Source organism: Mus caroli, unplaced genomic scaffold (assembly GCF_978045245.1).
Source record: "Mus caroli unplaced genomic scaffold, Mus_caroli_1 scaffold_17, whole genome shotgun sequence".
In the NCBI taxonomy this organism is placed as follows: domain Eukaryota; kingdom Metazoa; phylum Chordata; class Mammalia; order Rodentia; family Muridae; genus Mus; species Mus caroli.
This window is the reverse complement of record NW_028227272.1, coordinates 69,373,275-69,393,980: the sequence shown is the minus strand read 5'-3', so window position 1 is coordinate 69,393,980 and position 20,706 is coordinate 69,373,275. Positions and strand designations below refer to the sequence as shown.

At 36.1% G+C, this 20,706-nt stretch overlaps 1 protein-coding gene and 1 pseudogene across 1 annotated transcript in view; one reads left to right on the top strand and one right to left on the bottom strand.

Annotated features, from left to right (window-relative positions):
* Robo1 (roundabout guidance receptor 1) overlaps positions 1-20,706 on the bottom strand; it is a 1,022,024-nt gene that overhangs the window by 767,371 nt on the left and 233,947 nt on the right. The window lies entirely within an intron of this gene.
* LOC115029671 (U4 spliceosomal RNA) lies at positions 6,441-6,519 on the top strand (annotated as a pseudogene).

Genomic DNA, 20,706 nt, shown 5'->3' with positions numbered 1-20,706 from the left:
CTTCCCCAGGATCATCAAGTGCTCTTAGGCATTGAGTCATCATTACAGTCCCCATAAAAATATATATATATATATTGGATAGAGCCAGTTTGGGTGCATAAAAAACTTCACATGAGTGAGTGGTATATTTTTCTTTAGCAAAATTAGTAATTAAATATGTAATTCTTTTTATATCTTTTAAAAAGTGAATTGTCCAATGAATTTGAATTCTGAACCAGAAAAAGTGGCTATAATGGTGTTTTTCTCATTTAACTTTCCTTCTAATATGAAAATACAATTTTAAATATATTTTGCATGTTACCACTTAAAATGTTTGTTTTTATTTTATGAGTATGAGTATTTGCCTACATGTATGTATGTGAGCCAGGTAAGTACTTGTATCTTGTAAAGACTGGGAGAGGAAGTTGGATTCCCCGGAAATGGGGGTCAAGACTGTTGTGAGTGGCAACCTGAGTGCAAGGAGAGGGGACAGTAGCATGTGTATAACATGAGAGCAGAGAAGGGTTGTTTCAGGGCTGGGAAGGTGTAAGAAGAAGGGCTGGGATCACAGGAGTGCATGAGGGAATGGACACAGCAAGTCTAACAAAGTTGTAAGATGATGCATGGCAAAATCACAAGTTTGCCTACCATCTTGGAACTCAATTATTCCCACATGTATGTCTTCTATTTTTTCTGTCTCCTAGAAGTCTCAGGAAAAAATAATCATACAATATTTGAGATTGGAAGTGAGTATCTACATCGGAAGGAGGACATGTAAAATTTTCTTTCTGTGAATGGGATACACCAATCAGTACAATGAATGACATTCACTTTATGCTATTAACTTGCAATATTGATGATTTTGTTTTTAGTTACAATTCCATTGTGTATATGTACTACATACAAGTTACAAAAAATAAATGTTAAAAGAAAAAGTCAGGGAATTAAAAGGCATAATTCTAAAATATATCATATCAGGAAACATCTGATGGCTAAAGCTGTAGCCAAAGAGGAGAAGCTTAGAGGAAACCTTACCCAAGACAAAGCCAGGTATCTGATTTTATGATGACCCTGGAGCCACTTGAACCAGAGCATTTGAGTCTGATCAGCAAATGCATGAAGAAGCGAGCCAAACAGCAAGAACAGTGAGGGATTGCTTTTGGTTATGATGCTTATTATAGCTATTCAGAGTTTCTGTTGTAACAAGACAGAAACTCTTCTCATAGTCACGAGGCTGAATAAGTAAGTGTACAGGTCTCCCTTGAGCCAAATTGAACTGCAGAGAGAGGAGCCCAAGTCTCAGGTGAAGTCTAGCTGGCTGGTCAAAATTCATTATGTGACAGATATCCTGCACTATTTAATTTTATTGTAGGTTGTTTTTTTCTTTTGCCAGTATATGAACTACAACTTAAGATAGAATACGTACTCACATTTAGGACACACCAGAAAAGTAACCGGAATTTATTTAATTAAACATGAGAGATTGGGACATGAAATCATGCTACTATTATTCATAAGTAAAAAATAGGAAAAAATCCTTTTATATATTCATTTTCGATTCCCTTGGCAAGGCATTTTCCACTGATCCTTTGCTGTTTTTAGGTTACTGTTCATTCATCTCCTCTATGGCTTGCTTACATGGGAAATCTACTACTCATGCCTTGAGTCTGGTTTACAGAGATAAACTGAAAGCAAGCATAAAAGTGCACACATAAGACACAAACTACCAATTCACGCTGCCATGTGTTCTAACATAAGAAAAACAGATGACACTCAGAGGGGAAGAATGATTGGAAATTGTTCCAGAGGTTCAGACACTAAAAGTTGTGAAATGATGCCTAAACAGGCAGAGATAGTGCAGTGTGTAGTTGTTCAAAAACCCGTGTTTTTCCTTATGCTCATTCCTTTTTGACCTGACCTTTGACAAAGAAACCAAAACCATCCAGTAAATAAGAAGACAGCATATTCAACAAATGGTGTTGGTTCAAGTGACGGTCAGCATGTAGAAGAATGCAAATTGATCCATTCTTATCTCCTTGTACAATGCTCAAACCCAAGTGGATCAAGGGCCTCCATATAAAACCAGATACACTGAATCTAATAGAATAGAAAGTATGAAAGAGCCTCAAACACATTGAAACAGGGGAAATTTTCCTGAACAGAGAATTCCAATGGCTCAGGCTCTAAGATCAACTATTGAAAAATGGGATCTCATAAAATTGAAAGTCTTCTGTAAAGCAAAGGACACCGTCAATAGGGCAAAATGGCGAAGATTCTTTTTTTTTTCCTTATCCTATCTTATCTCACCGAGTTCTCAAATTTGATTCCATTATTATGTTATAAACTGACTATTCTAAAACCGACTGAAAGATTTCCCATAAACCAGTGGAAGACATAGCAAATCTAGATTATAGTGTTGATGACAAACTAGGAGCCCTTAGCCTCACACAGAGGAAAACAGACTCCCATCTTTCTACCTTGACTGTTAGTTGGCTCTGTAGACACCCCTGGGAAAGCCAGCATGATTGGTTTTCAGAGGTCGGCAAGATGTTCTCTGGGAACTTTCCGAGGATTCTGCTCTGCAAAAGGGATTACCATTAATGTGTTCACTCTGAGTATCTTTTCGTATTACCTAATTGGTTGGAGTTATTAAAAAACTTCGCAGCGAGTTGAATTTCAATTCACACCTTGTAAAAAAGGCTAAAATATGCACACAGTAAGATTCTGGTAACAGAACAAGCAGTGTTACCCTTTGGACTGACTCATTAGAACACAAAGCGTTAAAGGCTAAAGCTAGACCATGAGATTTAACAGTCAGCTCTGCAGAATAGGTGACGTACAACTTTTAACATCAATCGTCGCTTTCCCCTTAATACAGCTCATTATGGGCCAGATGGCTTAACTGTACTGCCATTTCCTGCCTGACTTTTCGCAAGACTAGAAAGTTGCCTTTTTAAAAATAAATATTCAAAATGTCAAAATAGTAAGGTGTGCAGTTTCCACAAAGAATGCTAAGCATAACTTCCCTAGCATGCTAAGCATAATGAATTACCTCAACAAAAAATGTCACAATTCAGTGAAATATGACAGTAGAATGAAGAGTGTTAAGGCGTCATTCAAACACTCAGCTGTAATTCCTTATGTGTGTCCCTAGGATCGTCTCAGTGGTAGATCTGTAGTAATTTCCCTACATTTCAACTCTACAAATGAGGAAAAAAAAACTTTTTGGATTTACAGGAGATTCAGATCAAGCCTTTGTAGATTCAAGAGTCTATGAATAACCATATTGACCATTCCTCTATGCTTTCAATGCAATATTGGAACTGTTGGTCCAATAACATGGTTTTCTCCCAGTTATTTAGCGCATGTTAACAGCTCAGAAATTTTAATTATTTAAAAAGAAGCAATATTTGGGCATGGTATTTAATAATGCTTAAAAATATCAATGAAAACCATCTGTTAAATGTCCAAAGATCTCCATACACAATTTCTCCCATGTTGTAAAAATAGGGAAGTCACAATAGCTCTACACTTATCTTTCTGCTCTCTATGTCTGTCCTAGTGCCCCCTGTTTGAGCAGCTGATGTTTGCACATAGCCTGATATATACAAGCTGACTTTTATACTCATGGTCCAGTGTTACATGTTGAAACTTGACATGTAAACATAAATTTTACAACTCAATTCTCTCATATGACATATTTCATTCCTATCCCAGAATTGAAAGGAAGGGAAGATCACCTTTTTGTTGTTTAATAGAAAATAAGATGATCTTGGAAATTAAGGAAGGGTCTTTATAAATGTTTACTAGAGAGATCTTTTGATTAGCAAATTTTAAGTACTTCTCAGAATTCTTTAATTCAATCTTTAGATTCAACATCAAGCTACACTTTAGTGAGAACATCAGAACATTTTTAAGGAAACCAGAAAGCCACAGTTTTACATAAACCTACACAGCGCCAAACAAAATTTCCTTGGGGAGCCAATAGACACAGCTTGGTGAGGGAACACTTTCTAATCAATAAAAGACATATGCAGCCTCTGTCTCTGTTTTTCTGCTATCTTCTATTATTATACTAGATGTTAGTTGACAGCTATACTGAGTACAGTAAGATGATTCTATATAAGAACCAGGAAGGGTGAAATAATTCCGACCCAAATGAACAAAATTTCTTATGTTAATCACTGATTTTCTTTTTTGTTCCTTATATCAAACCTAAACATAATGGTTAACAAAATGGTCTTAACTCTTCTGAATTATTCATTTCATATATATTTACCAAATAGACATTTGGTTTAGTGATTTTCTTATGTGAACCACTTGTCCCTATATTCTTTGAAATACCCTCCCTGTAAGTATTGAACCTATGTCAGTAAGCTGTCAGAACTTTGAAGTTTCTTACACTGGACAGTTCCTGTTCAGTCACAAGGAGATTTTGCAATGCTTACCTTTTTCTCTCCAGGTGAATATATCCCTACACCTTAGAGTTATGTTGTTTCTCATTATCTGTAAACGATAAGTTGAAATATTTCTAGTTCAGAGTTCTTAAAGTACTTTCACTGAACATTTAGTCTCTCAAAATTTAAGGCAATAGAGTCTTCACAGTTGTGCCTTCTATTTGGAAGAACTGCATACCACTTGTGATCTTAAAGATATATACTTTTTAGACTTGAGAATATTAACAAATATTTATTATTGAGATTATGATTACACCATTGCCTTCTCAAACTCACCCCAAATATACCTCCTTGATTTTTTTTCCCTAAATCATGATCTCTTTTCCCCATTAATTTTATACGTTTAACCCATTCAGCCTGTCTAATGTTACTGGTATATCTGTGGTCAGGGCTGACCATCTGTTGTTGGAAATTAATTTGTGTTCTCCTCTCTGAGGAAGACTATTTCGTCTACACTCAGTATTCCTTAGTTTCCTGGTGAGGCTTTGTGGGCTTTTTTCCTTGTTCTCATCTGCATGTCTCATTCTTGCTTGAGTTATGCATAGGCAATCATGGCAGTGAGACTTTGAAGCACAAATTCACTAGCATGCAATTATTAGTATGAACAAAAGTAGGTTTTATTGCTCTGTTCTTAGTAATAAACTTTGCTGTCATTTAAATATTTGTATGAAAGTCACTGTGAAATAAAACCAAAGAAAAATTGTGTGTGTGCACACTTTGTGCGTGCACACACACATGTGTGCGTGTGTATATTTGTGTGCTCACATGCGTACGTGCGTGCGTGTGTGCACACATGCCTTTGTCCACAGACTCCTTATTCCCTAGGTAGAGTTTTGGGCTGGGATGCTAAAATCTCATACTTATAATACTCACCATTGTCTCACATATGGGCAAATAAATAAGAATTAACAAGGGAAGGAAGGTAGAGGCAAAGTCAGTTCTGATATGCTTCAGTGTCTAGAAGTAACTATAGTGTGCTTGAATTCAGTCTTAAGCAAAGTCAACATTTTTCTAGACTCAACTCCTGAAGGATTTCAGGTATAACCAGAGGTTCTAGGCTTTAAGGGGCTTGAGTAAAGAAGAATGTAAAGAAAATTTTGGTTTCTTTAAAACCCAGTTGTTATGTGAATTTGTTTTTGTTTTAATCCCAGGTGTGGGATAAGAGGCTGCCTCACAGCAGGTGACCATGCTTTACCTCTTGCACTGGCAAGGGCGTGATTTTTCCAGCTACAGACAGTTTAATTGGTGGGGACAATGAAGAGGGAATAAATGCTAAAGCCCAGAGCTGGACAGCGGTGCCCCAAAAAAGAAGGAGGAGGAGGCGGCTGTTCCCCTTGCTCCTCCTGGATTCTGTTGTTGTGATCTAATGAGAAGTTGGAGATATCCTGATTATGAAGTTTAGGCTTGACCCAAGGAACAGAAGGCCCTTAAGCAGCAGCAAGTACTCTATTTTGTTTGTTAAAAGAGGTCTCCGCCCCCTTTCACCTCTAACCTTCTTTTCTCACCTACCTAGCATTGGAGGTTGGAAGAGAGGTAGAGGTATAAGAACCCAATAAAATAGTAAACAAATATGTCAACAGAAGAAGAACATTGTTACATGTTAATTTTGAATTTAATGTTTTGATAATTTCATGCATAAATATTATGTTTATGAAAACTTTTAAACAGCATTATTTAATAGAAATATTTTACATGTAGAAGGAGAAGAAATAGGGGAAAGATAGCATGACAGGATATTAAAAGAGTTATATCCTCAGAACAAGAAAATCCCATTAGAATTAATGGAAATTAATGTTGCTAGATGATAGCCGACATTGTAAGGATTGTGCTAGGTATGGGGTTATGGTGGACAGCTTTTCTGTTTTTACAACAAGCTCCCTCCTTTTCATGGTAGTTATTGCCTTTTCACGAGGCTCTATACTTCTTCCCGAAATGTCTTCACTCCATTAGTGAGAGTAAGGATGTGGAAGAAGATACTTCAGTGTTGTTAGAAAGGGATGCCTGAGCTTTGTGCAGTGGCAGTATCGTAGCCATGAGGTTTATTCGCGGTGTGATTATTGCTAATTGAAAAAAAAGACACATGAAGGGGCAGGAATATTGTAAGGTTGTGCATTTGAAAGAGCTCTTTGACATCACAAAAGTCCTGCTAAATTATACTGATGAAATATTTCAAAAAAAAAATTACAAAATTTCAAAAGTTTTTTTTTTTAAGGAAATGACAAATAGAGAAGAAACGTGATGATGGAATGGACCTTGTGTGTAAAAAATAGAAGTTGAACATGGAAACAAAGAGGACAATTCTGCACAGGAAAGGGAAAAGGAAATAGAAGATGGTAGCAGCATAATAAAGGGTTTAAACTCTTTTATCCGAGACAAATAATATTTTAACATTCAGTAAATAAAAATATATCTAACAAAAATAGAAAATACACCTGTACCCAATTTGCTAGAGTTACATCTTAATTGGAAAAACAAATTAAATAGAAATCAAAACCAAACTATTTATATAACAGGTTTATGAGAAAAGTGAAAATAAACTTTAAAAATATGCAAAGGCTGAAAGTTTTATTATCAGAATCATTAAAACCACATACAACTTTACAGCGACTTATAAAGCAAGTTGAATTATTCAATTTATCTAAGTTTGAGCCAGCAATTTTTTGAAGAAAAATTTAAAAATGGAGAATAGAAACTCATTCATTGCTTAAAAATCAAGAAACTATAAACTTCTCTTCACATAATATGTATTTATGACCTATATCTCTTAAAAATGTGTCTCTTAAGCACCCAAGGAGCTGAAGGAGTCTGTAACCCTATAGGTGGAACAACAATATGAACTAACCAGTACCTCCAGAGCTAGTGTCTCTAGCTGCATATGTAGCAGAATATGGCCTAGTCGGCCATCACTGGGAAGAGAGGCCCCTTGGTACTGCAAACTTTATATGCCCCAGTGTTGGGAGCTATTAAGACAACTCTATTGTCTTGATCTCCAAATTGGGCCTCCCTCCCAGAAGAAAAAGGGGGTCAAAAGCAGGCCACCGACGCACCGCTCCAAGAACAACCACAGAATGTTCCAGCCCTAAGTCAACGCCAGATGTCCTGACCACAAGATGTACCGATACCACCAAGTTCCTGCTTCCCCGTGTAGTCGCCAAAAGAAAATTTTCCGCTGCCCCATCCCTCCTGCTGAGAGGTACTTCCTTCTTTGCTTTTGCATTTCTGCTGCCCCATTCATCCTGTTGAGAAGTACTTCCCCTTTTGCTTGTGCATTTAAGCCTTGAGCCTTGCTAATACAGTGACACCTTAATGTTAATCAGACTGTTGATGTGTAGTTCCTTGCACTTGGTGTCCGTCTCTCCCTCTCCCCGATTTGGTTCTTAGGAGAAGGTCCCCTCGAGACCCTCGAATAACTGGACCTGCTGGACGGGTCACCCCAGTACAGGGTCATGCCAGGGGGAAGAAGTGGGAGAGGATGGGTAGGGAAGCAGGGCAGTTGGAGGGTATAAGGATCTTTTGGGATAGCATTTGAAATGTATATAAAGAAAATATCTAATAAATAAATAAAAATAAAGTCTCTGAAAAGTCAAAAAAATGTGTCTCTTAGATTTCTTAATCATTTGAAGGCTAATAAACCTAAAGCCAGATATCCCACAAGCACCTAACTGATACATGCTCTAATGGAGTAACACACAAAATTTGTGAAGGAAAAGTTTCTGGCCACAGAAAATCAAAGCAAGCTGCTAAATAGGCCTGGTGTGGTGCGTGCGTGTGTGCGTGCGTGCGTGCGTGCATGCGAATGTGCGTATATTGCCCCTAGATTAGATTCAGTGACGTATAATATGGGAACAGTGCTTGTTTTAAGTGTAAAATTTCCCCTTTCAGTTCACATGTTTGAAAGAGTGGTCCTCAGCTGAAGGAGCTATTCCAGAGGTTATAGAAACTCTAAGAGAAGGAGCCTCTCTGCAGGAAGTTGGTCAAATGGGATCACATTGAGACTTTACTTTCCAGCCACACTTGATGGTAATTTTTTGCTTAGTGATGGTTAAGTCTTGGCTTACTGCTTGTAGATCCAATATAACCAGCCTGCGACCATTCTATCCCTGCTGTAAGATAACGCACACCTCCATCTGTAAGTCCAAAGAAACCCTTCCTCCCTTACATTCCTTCTTTTTATGTATTGGTTCTCTGCCTCAAGAAAAGTAGCTAATATAGAATAGAACAAGGAACGACTAGATAGGACAAATAATAAAGGGATGGATGAAATGATGTAATTGTATTGCAATTAATATTCTAACTAAAAATTACGAATAAACTCATAGTAAGAGAAAAAGAGGCTTAGCTGAATATTCTTTAAGTGACTTTTCTGATATTACAACACTACTTAAACTTTTACAATGACTTTGGAACAAAATGATTAACATATAAAGAATGTTGTGTGTTCATTGTTATTAGTGATAATATTGCTTTAATTAATTGAAATGTATTCCAAATTTTGTCAGTTGAAGTGAAACAAAACCAAGTGAGTTAGAAACTGGTAGCCAGGCAAACAGCAAACTCATCAGAGATCATCAGAGAATTGTTTGGCACAATATTATGTGCAGACTGTGAAAACCTGTATATACTTGAAGTTCAAATAAGCCTGGAGTTTAACATTTTTATTTTGATGTGATACATTATAATATATTGAGTTTACAGAAATGTAGATTAAGCTTTTTTTTAATCAGAATGCAGGACCACAATCAGTGTACCATTCCCTTTTATAAATTTTAATACTTTCTCTTACTATGAAGTACAAACAGTGCTCTGGACACCAATTATTCACTTTAACAAAGAGCTAGGCAAAAGGAAAGGACGGGTGGTGATCATTAAGATTTAAATTGATAATTCTAATCCATACTTTCCCTTGGCCGGGGCGTTTCGCCATAAATACATGGTGATTCTGTAATAACACTGGCCATAAATATCCCAATGCTTTTTCAATTTACCACATGACACGTGGCCTAATTTAGAAAATCTACTACTCATTTTAAACACTTTCGGCAAAGTAGAAGATGGATTTTAACAAGTCACATGTACTTTCAGCATATGCTGATGGGGTTGTATAATAAATTTACAATGGTGGTAAAATGGTTATGCAAACAAGAGAGCTGCAAAGAGGACTGAAGCAGACGCCTTTGTGTAGAAGTCCAGTGATCCTGAATCAAGACTATTTATAGATCTGGGAGGAAAATAAGAAAATGCTGCAGATAAAGCATGTAAAATTGTCCCCATTTGTCTGAGCCAGACAGAATATTTAAGACTAGCTGTATACCATCTTACTATAAATAATTTTATATTGCCTCACAAACTACCTATTTTTGCTACTAATATTGTACTAAATTGGATGATCAAAATTACTAATTGCATCTGTATTTACTGAAATCAATGTGAATGTAATAAGGTTGTAATTGAGGTGATTAGAATGCAAATGACTGTAAAAAGTAATTCCATTCAAACAAAAAAAAATGGCACAAAGGATTTTAGAACAAAATTTTATCATGCAAAATCTTGCCCTAATTCTATATAATATTTATGGAACTATCATATTCCCTGCTTTGACAAAAAAAAGCATACATGAGGTCAACATGAGGTCTGTCTCCAGTCCCTTGTGCTTGGGTTATATGTATCATGGTACTCTAGAGAATAGAGTATTGGGGTAATGGAAACCTGTCAAGACTCGAGTGACTATTCTGAGAAATGACAGAGGCCACATCGACCTTTTGGATACATCGTTGCCTTACAAGACATCTGATAATTCTGTAAGAAAACCCAAATGCAATGTAGTAAGAACAGCATTTAGCTGTCTCTTCAAAGTCATTATGCTTGACAAGGAAACCTTTCCACTCCTCAGTCCAGACTACTCAGTGCCTGAGCCTAGCGCCACATGACTGTGAAGTTAGCCACAACCATCTGCATCATCCCAACAAAATTATTAGACATAATAGCTGCATATAGTTATTACATTTTGGGTAACTAATTTATTTAGCAATAACTTACAAGAAAATATTTGTTCTTAGGATTAGCCACTATGCCACAAGACCCATGGTGGCCTAATGCTAATATTTAGCTGTTCTATTAATTCTGAAAATATGTATATGCCTTTTGAAATAGAGTTGAGAAATATATAAACACTTAGAGAGCCAAAAAATTCTAGGATGATTTGCGTAATAAAAATAACAACATGTAAAAGATTTATGCTTTTTAAACAACATTTAAATAACATTAAAACATTTAAACACAAAAAATATGCTAACTTCAAGCAAGATGTTAAATGTGTTAAATAAAACAATAACACTGAAGGCCATAAAGCCATAAAATATCCTGAAATGTCAAGACTATCTTGAATTAAAACAGTAAAACTGAACACATTATAGTTTCTGGTTAGAAACATGAACAGAGACAAAATAAGAGTAGAGTGTAAAAACTGACCTGCAAGCCCATGAAACAAAATAACACACCTCTTTACAGTAAAGTGATTTTGACAAGAGCATCATGATTTTATATTGGGAGAAATTATAATATCTTCAGTGAAGTGTTCTAGCAAAACTGGATATCAACATGGAAATGCATAAAACTAAAGGTTTCTCTTTACGTATAGTAAAGTCAAATTAAATGGATTGAAGACTCAAAAGTAAGACTGCAAATCATGAAACTATAGAGACATAAGTACTTTGCAAAGTCGTGACATTGGGAAGGCAAGGGATCTTCTCAATTGATTCCTCAAACATCACAGACTACATAAGGAAAATTAAGCAAATTCCAAGCATAGACACCCTTGAAGACCAAAGGAAATTATACCATTCTACAGAATGGTAGAAAATATTCTCAATCTGTATATCTGACAATAAGTCATACAAGAACATGAGGGTTAACAACTCAATCACAGAATATCCAAATTCTCCTTTTCAAAGAAGACATTCAAGTAGCTAAGTTAATGGTCAATGCTACTAATCATAAATGAATGAAAATCAAAACCATAACTCATAGCACTTCACTCTCATAAAAATGTGTATACCCCCAAATATTGATGACGAGTATAGAAATGAATATATATATATATTTTTTTTTTTTCCGAGACAGGGTTTCTCTGTATAGCCCTGAGGTGTGTGCCACCATGCCTGGTTATAAATATATTTTTGCTGTAAAGATAAATTAACAAAAATATTAAATAGACAGTGTGGAATTTAAAAAGTTAAAATTCTATGGGCTTTTTTTTACATTTGTCTACATTTTTGGCATTTACTACATACTGATAACTATACTCAAGTTTATTGAATGATATTTAGCCATGAAAATAATGGATTTTTTTTATTTTTAGTAAGACAGATTAAGCTCCCTGTCCCATTCAGAGCATCTGAGCTTATGAATAATTTAATTAATTGATGAGTAGATAAATCAATATGTGGTAAAGCTTTTACTTCAAATTAGATAAAAATTTACAATTTTCATAACTGTCACAGAATTTATATACTCTATATTCACTTACTCTTCCTAATTTAAGGAATATTAGAAAGTTTACTGGCAGAAAATAGTTCTTAATATTATTTTCTGATGAATTTCCTAAATTTAAAGAATCTTTTAAGAAATTATGCACTATTTGAATTCATGTTAGTTTTTGGTTGTTCATTTAGCATAGTTTCTTCCTGTGTAACCCAAGCTGGCTTTTAATAGAGGTTCTTCTGAAATACCTCCTGTCCCACAAGTGAGGAATTTCGGGCAACAGGTGTATTGAAACCTATTCAGGAAAGCTGACACTTGTGTGAAAATGTGGGTCAAACAGAATCTTTAAAATTACTGTTTGGTTCATTCATAATCCACAACCTTAAAATTTACTTGTTTAAAATATTAAGACATCAAAATTTAAGAGTTGAACTTAAATTATTTAATCATTACTTCCACAAGTTTTCTATAATTTTTATATGACAGGCACCAAAATTCTGTTAGAAGTCACCATTTGTCCATTTTACCAGCCTAAACAAAGATAAATAAACTGTTGTTTTATATTTTATATGTTGTGTTGCTGTGTTTGTCATATAAGTGGGATCTCATAATTCAAGTTCTTGAAATGACTGCTTCTTCTATTTCTTTTCAATGAAAGGTTCATTTTACATTCATTATATGGATGTGTATGTGTGTGTGTGTGTGCACATATACATGTAGGTGTGGGTGTGTGCCTGTGCCTGTGCGTGTCTCTATGTAGATGTGATTGGTTATGCCCAGGGGAGAGAGAAGAAGGTATTGGTTCTCCTGGAACTGGAGACATGGAGGTGTTAGCTACCTGATGTGGATATATGGAATCAAATTCAAGTTCTTTGCATGAGCTGCTAGCAGCAAGCAAGCTTAACACTGGAGGCCTCTATCTTTTAGTTAACATAGTATTTAAAAAATTCATCCATGTTATATCCGTAAGTTAGTTCTACATTCTTTTTTTTTCTAGAAAAAATATGATTTAGATACATAACATTATCCAACCCATTTCTAAGTAGAACTGAAATGGACTATTCTGCATAGCTCTGCTAATCATTTGTCTACATAAGAATTTGGTTGAACATTTTGTACAAAGGAGAGCTTATGGGATATATGGTTAGTTAGCTCAAACCCCAATCAAACATTTCAGGAACTGGTAACGTGTTCTCTGATGTGGCTGTAGTATTTCACCTTCCCTCAGATGTATGAGTACACGTGTTGTCAGAATTCTCATTAGCACTGTTTATTTTACTAGAAATAAATGAATGTGTTGGTGCTCATGACTCTCTATTGCTGTGATAATCACTATGAACAACTCAAGGTATGTTTCATCTAACACTTTTGTTATAGCCTACCGGTGAGATGTCAGGGCAGGAACTTAAGCAGGGCAGGAACCTGAAGGTGAAAACGGCGGAACCAACCAACCGCAAAGGATGCTGCTTACTGGTTTAAGGGCTTGCTCAGCTTGCCTTCCTATAGTTCCCAGGGCCACCATGCCAGGAACAACACCACACAGAGAGCTGGGCTCCCCATATCAAATACTAGTGAAGAAAATGCTCTGTAGCCTTCCCCACAAGCAAATTTGTGGGGACAGTTTTGCGATTGAGGTGCCCTCTTCTCAAGTAAGTCAGGCTTGTATCAAGGCAATGTAACATTAGCCATGGAACCAGGGAATGTGTGAAGTGATATGTCATTATGGTCTTTTGTGTACTACAAGGTTTCTTTCCCCCTTTTCCCTCCCTCCCTCCCTCCCTCCCTCTTTCCCTCCCTCCCTCTCTCCCTCCCTCCCTCGCTCCCTCTCTCCCTTCCTTCCTTCCCTTTTTTGTTTTTGGTTCGAAAATAGTTTGAGTTTTACATATCCTGGTCACAGTCCGTGGCTGAGGGAAATTGGGAAAAGAACTCAAGCTGGACCTGAAGCTGAGGCTCTGAAGGAATACTGTATGTGGCTTGCTCAGTCTCCTTCATTAGATGCCTCAGGACCACTAGCCCAGGTGTACAACCCACAGTGACTTGGGTCCTCCCACATAAGACATTAATTGAGAAAATGCTCCACATAGACACCCATGGGCCAATCCGATAGAAGTGATTTCTTAATCAAGTTTCCATCTTGCCCACTGACTCAAGTGTGTGTCAAGTTGACAAAAACTAACCAATAACTAACTAAGAGTGGTGACACATTCCTAAACAATTCCAGTGTTTGTTATTATGAGGCAGGTGGTTACCAAAAGTCCATGGTCAACCTGGGTTATAGAGGAAATTCCAAAGAAACGCAAAGGATGTTTGTATTAAAATTTGGAAATTACAGTTTGTGAACTCACAACACCAGCCATTATCCCTCTGTTACGTCTCACATGATAACACATGTACACAGAATTGGGTGATTGCATATGAAATAGGTACCAACCTGAGATAGAAAGTCTCTGCCGTCCCTTATAATAGGACCAGCTTAGTCCATCTTAGTCTTTTTTGGGTCTTAAACGACTAGAGCTAGGGCTATCCCAAATGTTTTTGCTTGTATGTGGGATATGTTTTCCTAGCTGATCTTGTCTGGCCTCAGTGGGAGAAGATGTGCCTAGCCTCACAGAGACTTGATGTACCAGGGTGGGGTGAGAGCAAGGGGATCCCCACCTACTTAGAGGAGACAGGGAGGGGGAATGGAGGAAGGGTTGTGGGAGGGGGTGACAGGGATTGGACAGTGAGACAGATGTAATGTGAATAAGTAAAATAATAATGATAATAAATAATAACACATACAAGTAAAATTAAACAATTCTCCATATAGTAAACATTCATATATATATATATATATATATATATATATATATATATATATACACATATATATGTGTATATATATATATATTTGATATATCAGCTTATGAAAGCTAAATAATGACAATTTTTGTTGTTGGGAGAAGCTAAAAGGGGCTTATATAACCTTGGTTGCTGACTCAGTGATTGGCTGCTGCTCTCCTGATTCACACTGTAATCTTCTGAATGTTCTAGGCTCTTGATACAAGATTTCTAATGACTTCTGTTATTTATCTTTTCAAGTGTTTAGTATCGACCTTGCATCCTCTTTCCAGAAATATCCATTCCAATATTTGACAACTCTCAAAAAAATTCTAATCATTGAATTGTAAGCACCCCTGACATTTTCTATGCCTGTTTCTATGTAGATATATTTGCAAATATTCTTCATATATATGGTATTTTATAACACAAGGTTTTAAATTCAGATAAACTATACAATATATCTTTTTATTCCTTTTCCTACTTGAGAGCTAACTATTGCATTTGGAAAAGGAAATGCAATCGATAATTTGGATGAATACTCTTTGAGCCATGAATGCTTTTCATGTATGCAGGTGCTCTGCACACGCATGACTCAAATGCCCCACAGTCTCTCTGTTAGCTTTAATCACATACCCACGTCTGTTTTTGAGCAGCTGAGACTCATGGCACCTCCACAGGATTAAACAGCAGAAAGGCAGGAGAGTCCTAATCCTTAAGGAATGCATGCTGTTTCCTCCAGGCCAAGAAAATAGAATCCTAAGGGCATGCTTCATTAAAGTTTAATTGTATTTTAATAATAGAAGTGTAGAGCTCAGTCGGGTTGTTAGGTCACTCACTCTCTATGAAGACAGTGTCGTTAGTAACATAAGAGTATTATGATGTGTCCATGTGCAGTAGATATTTATTATAAGTCAATGAATGATGCCTACCAATGTTTTACCTTAACAGTAGGGCTCCTGTAACATCAGATAGATCTTCCAATTCTACATATAATCTTAAAAATTAAGATCCTTTCAAAGGAGTATATTCACATCTTTTAATATTTTATTCTTTTAATATTATTTTAAGAGGGATTTATCTTGTTGGTTATGCATGTTGTCTACCATACTAATGGTTCAGAAACTAAAGGTTCTGCTTAACAATTCTAATTTGAGTACTTCTGGAGTTAAGAAATAATATGCTATTCTATATCAAATGAAACTTTAATTTTCATTGTGGTATACTATCTATTAACTTAGAATTAATTTTTCATTTCTCTTATGATGCCTTTCCATTGCTTGCCAGTAGTTTTCCGATACCTTCTTCTCCCTTGACCCTCATGAGAGCTCTCTACCTGTGGGTCAGGAACCCTGGGGTCAAACAACCCTTTCAGAGGGGTTGCATATCAGACATCCTACATATCCAATATTTACATTACAATGAATAGCAGTAGCAACATTAGAGTTATGAAGTAGTAAGGAAATATTTCTATGGTTGGGGCTAACATAATCTGAGGAAACATATTAAAGGGTCACTGAATTAGGAAGTCTGAGAAGCACTGTGTTATGCTGTTTCTAAAATAAAATACAATGGATGTTTACTCATTGTAGACAAAGAGTCGTTTTCATTCCATACCAGAAAATACACCTGAAAGTATTTCTGCATTCATCAAAATTTTTGTTTATGAGCAGATATTTAAATATTTAATGTGGATTTTCTTTTTTTCCAGTTACTAGCATTATTGCTTTTATTTAATTTAATTTTTATTATATTTTAATTTTTAGCGGTTATTTTACTTATTAATATTTCACATGTTATTCTCCTTCCTGGATTCCCCTCTGCAAACCCCTATCCCATCTGTCCTCCCCACTTCTTCTATGAAGGTGCTCCTCTACCACCCACCCCCTCCTGCCTCACTGCCCTAGCATTGCCCTACACGGGGATTTCCCTAATTTATCATTCAAATGCTTTTGTTTTATAAAAGTGTTTTTATCCTTCTTTAACATTTCCTTAAGAAAACTGCAACTTTTCAAGTATTACCTTCAACAAGATGGCCTGTAAAATTTGTTTTGAATCTTGGCATCTTTAAACAGTCTTAACCTCTCCGCAGTTTATATATGTGATAATGAATTTCTATTAGTGTTGTCAGTCTCCTTTGAAAGAAACCAGCGCTGTCTAACTTTAAAATGTTTAGACCAATTCCTAATCCTCCCTGATCTTGAAAATATACTCTCCTTATCGCTGCTAAATGTTAGGATCAGACTTGATACACTTGAAGCACACATTTTATAAGAGCCAGCATTTTTAATAAAACCTAAGCTACAATCAGTAATATAATATTCTATAAATTCCTGTACAAATGCAGTTTCCAGCTTGAATATCTTCAGGGTCATGTATACCTTAGTTCAAAGACTCATCTCACTTTAACTTCTGTGGTATATTTCCCTATATTTCAAATTATTATTTTTAAGAGACAAAACACCTAAAAAGCCTAATAAGATTGTCTCCCTAAATTCTCATGACAGAGATCAATATAGCTCATTTCACAGGCTAAATGAGCTAGTTTTATTTAGGAGTATAACGGAGCTCCATAATTATTGTTAAATTACGAGAGGAGTCCTATTAGGTAGTATATTAAATCTGGAGGCAAAGAGTTGATTTTTTCCATGTAATTAAGAGAAGCAGCCCAACCCTGCGTATATTTATCAATGGATTAGGCAGTAGAGCAACGAAGCATCAAATACATGAGGCACTTACAGAAGATTGAATGAGGATGTGGGAAACAACGCTCAAGGATTTTTCTTAAGGAGAATGAACTGATATTTTCAAATGTTGAAATAAAGAGTTTTGATTAACTCAGAAAAAAGTAATCCTATGTATATTACTTCTTCATTCATATGTACATATTGATAATGTTGTTGGAATTCAGTTGTATGTAGTGTAATCAGTATTATTTACAAATGGATTCTTTTTGGGAAACTACAAAGATATAAGTATATGAAGGCTACCCAGAATGACTAAGAGGGCAGGACATGGGAGACTAGAAAATTCACGAGAGAGAGAGAGAGAGAGAGAGAGAGAGAGAGAGAGAGAGAGAGAGAGAGAGAGAGAGAGAGAGAGAGAGAGAGAGAGACAGGAAAAAGCTAATAAAACCTGCACAGTGTTTGAAGGCACGAGTCACTGAAGTTATGGACCTAGCAGGAGAGTGCAGATGTTTGGATATTAGGTGGGGAGCAATGTTGAGCTGTTGAAAAATGGAAGGACATCTCTGCTGTGCCACAACACTCCAAGGTATGCAAAGAAATACTAGAGACTATGTTTTACCTTGCCCACTGTCCTAAATAAGAACAAGTAAAATAGGAATCTAAACCACCAATTTAAAAAATAATTTATTTTATTATGTGCTCATTTAGTGTTCTCCCTGCTTGTGTGGTTATCAGATTCTCTGCTGCTCGAATTACAGACAATTGTGAGCTACCATGTGAGTGCTGCAAACTGATGTTTCCTGAGGCTCATGAAACACCCTAGAAGAGGAGATGTAACAATTGTAGGAGCCAAAAGATGAGGCTACCTGTTGGTAGATAGCGTCTTCTAGACATGACAGGGATGTTGTACATCATAGGAATGTCTAAATAATACATGCAAGAGACAGAGTTTAGAGCAGAGACGGAAGGAAAGGCCATCCAGAGACTGCCCCACTGGGGATCCATCCTGTATACAGTTACCAAACCCAAACACTATTAAGGATGCCAACAAGTGCTTGCTGACAGGAGTCTGATATAGCTGCCTTCTGAGAGGCTCTGCCAGTGCCTAGCAAATACAGAGGTGGATGCTCTCAGCCAACAAATAGATTAAGCAAAGGGTCCCCAATGGAAGAGCTAGAGAAAGGACCAATGGAGCTGAAGGGGTTTACAACCGTATAGGAGGAACAACAATATGAACCAACCAGTATTCCCATAGCTCCCAGGAAAGGGGATAACATTTAAAATGCAAATAAAGAAAATATCTAATAATAATAATATAATAAAACAAAAAACCTCCTTGAGCTGGAGTGTAAGTATTGTTAAAATAAACAAACAAAACAAACAAAAACAAAACCAAGAGTCAACATGCAGAAATGGTTGGAACACATTTAACAAGTCTCCCAACCTAAATAAAAAACAGCAGAGAATCAATGCTGTCTGAGAGAGGAAAAATCTGGTTTATTACAGAGATGAGTCCCTGATAAATAATCTAATTCTTATTTTTATTGGATATTTTATTTATATACATTTCAAATATTATCCCCTTTCCTGACCCCCCCAAAACCCTATCCCACCCCCCTTCTCCTGCTTCTATGATAGTGTTCCCCCACCCTCTTCTGCTTCCCTGCCCTTGCATTCCCCTATACTGGAGCATTGAGCCTTTCCAGGACCAATGACTGATGCCCAACAAAGCCATCCTCTGCTACATATATGGCTGGAGCCATGGGTCCCTCCATATGAAGTCCTTGGTTGGTGGTTTAGTCCTTGGGAGCTCTGGTTGGTTGATATTTTAAGTGGTCAGACCTAATCACATGCACAAAATTTCAAATTTAAATGAACTTGTAGGCATTTGTGCATGTGAAAGAGAGTGTAGGATAAGATGGACTGTGCAAATGATGTAAATTTCGAACAAATATAATAGTCTTCAAAAATAGCAATGTTGATTCAGAGCATTTACCTTGAGTTATATGGTTGTTTCAAAATAAAAATTAAGTTTTTTGATGAATAGAGAATTTGATAGTCGGGAAATACCTAAAACATCATTCCCCCTTCAATTTGTATAGATAGTTTCCTAGAATCTTGTCTATTGTTATACTATACAGTTTTTAACAGACTTGGAAATTGTGAAAGGCCCAAGAAATGGGCAATTTTATCATTCCTCACTGACAATTTTATAACAACCAGGTGACTTTTTTTTTTTAACCATTCAGTAGAGTTTTTGTAAAGATCTATCCAGAGTCTAATCTCAAAAAAATTTGCATATCCTCACAAGGGCACAGCTCATAATTACCACATGGCTTTAGGACAAACCAAGGAACACTGGAGTGAGAAAGATACTATGAAACCGAAGGAGGATACAGTGTATCTGGTGACAGCAATCACTGAACAATGTGTAGTAATGACTGGCATTTCATGACATGGAACATCTTGGTTAATTATGTAGAGTAGGAGAGGAGTCAGAAAACACTTCTTGCTAAACTAAACAAAGATTGAAGGAAAAATTATACATGAGTCCATTAAAGGTACATATCAGGGAGTGGAATGAAAGCAATAGGGTATCCAAAGCAGTAATGTGTCTAAATTAATGGATCAAGTCTGTTTCTTTGTGAATTGGGATAAATTGATACCTACACACACTTCTAAATTGGTACCTACAAATGTAACACAATTTACCAGTGAACTGTGTTTTAAACCAAAAGCCAACGTATGTTAAGATGAACAGTAAGTAGAAAATTATCAAGTCATAGTAAGGCCTGCATTGTGTATTTATTGAATAACATTTTTTCTCTTATCTACTAAGAATTAATTTCTATGCCTAATAATCATATGTCAGTCGAAAAAGAAATAAATAACATAAAGATGAGTGAATTGCATCGCATGTATACAGTAGTTACAAGTCAATAATTATTTTTAGGGAAAGAGTTGTGAATGGTTCAACTTTATAATTTGTAGGGGGAGACATCAAACATTTTCATGTGACACACCTGTGATACATGTCAGATAAGAGTAAAGAGCTTGGTGACTTTTTTTCCTGTTAGATTTCAAAAAGACAATTCCCCAACACTTATCAACTCCAAGAGTTAATACAAAAATCACTCAATGAGTGTACTTATAAATTGTTACCTGTTATAGAAATGTTTTTATAGCAATGACTTGTACATCATAAATTATGAAAAATATTGAAGAGTTATGAACAACCTGGTTCTGGAGATTATAATCATGTCTTGAAGGAAAATTCCTCCTTG